Source organism: Elephas maximus, chromosome 2 (assembly GCF_024166365.1).
Source record: "Elephas maximus indicus isolate mEleMax1 chromosome 2, mEleMax1 primary haplotype, whole genome shotgun sequence".
In the NCBI taxonomy this organism is placed as follows: domain Eukaryota; kingdom Metazoa; phylum Chordata; class Mammalia; order Proboscidea; family Elephantidae; genus Elephas; species Elephas maximus.
In genome coordinates this window covers 59,238,469-59,239,489 of record NC_064820.1, presented here as the reverse complement: position 1 = coordinate 59,239,489, position 1,021 = coordinate 59,238,469, and positions in this window count along the sequence as shown.

Sequence of the window (1,021 nt, the reverse complement as noted above, 5' to 3'; positions counted from 1 at the left end):
TTTTTTTCTATTTCTTTAAGCAGCTAGTAACCATGTTCAAATATAAATTTCAGTCAAGATCCAATATACAAAAGAGATCATGAGTCAGCCTGTCTGATTAGCATGGAGGCCATGGATCTATGTGGCCCTCTCCCTCAGTTGCTACAGGATACTTTCAAGGAATTGTTAGGGCCCCACAGAATCCAGATTCTGGAAACCATTGCTTCAATCTGTCCTGTGTACACACAGAAGGAACAGGGCATCTCCCCTGGTAACGCCTTCTCATGTATCCCTCAAATGCCACCCCCTGAACCGTTTTTATGCTTCGATATGTGCCAAGAACTTTATCAGATGAGATCGCTTGTGTTTCTTTCCTGAAGTTCTGGAAAGAATCCTCTGATGGAAAATGGCTCTAATGATAACTCATGACATCTTCAAAAAAGAGGATTTGTCTGAACTCAGTAAATGTATTTCATCTTATTAGAAACATAAAGGTATGATCACATGGTTTCATTTTCAAGATGCTGAAAAGGCAACATCCCGGATCCTTCCCTTCCTGAGACGGAAGAACTAAGCCCGGCTATGGCCATGGTCATCCTCACAGGTTCTGTTGCACTGATTTCATGTTAACTCAACATCTTGGATTCAATTGAACTTGTTTCTTTCTTTCTTTTGATTGTTACACACTGTATCTGCAGCTTACTTTTCCTGCCATTGACCGCAAGTTACATTTTCATCTCAAGTGGCAAAGTCATAGAATAGAAAACGGTGGGAAAGTTCATCTCTAAAGCAATGGAAAGTTCCCAAATGTGGGAACAACATGGCAACCTATGGTGGGAAAGGCCTCTGAACAACTTTATTACAACAACTATAATAATAGCAAAGACTCTTGCAATGGAAAAAAAAAATTGTTTTATAGAACTGCTAGATCATTCCAAAAGGAACAATGTGTTTTTAGCCATTCAACTCAAATCTGTTGGGCTCATTCCTCAGTTACCCAGTAATTTTTCGTTCCACTTTATTTCATTAAGGGTTAGAATCT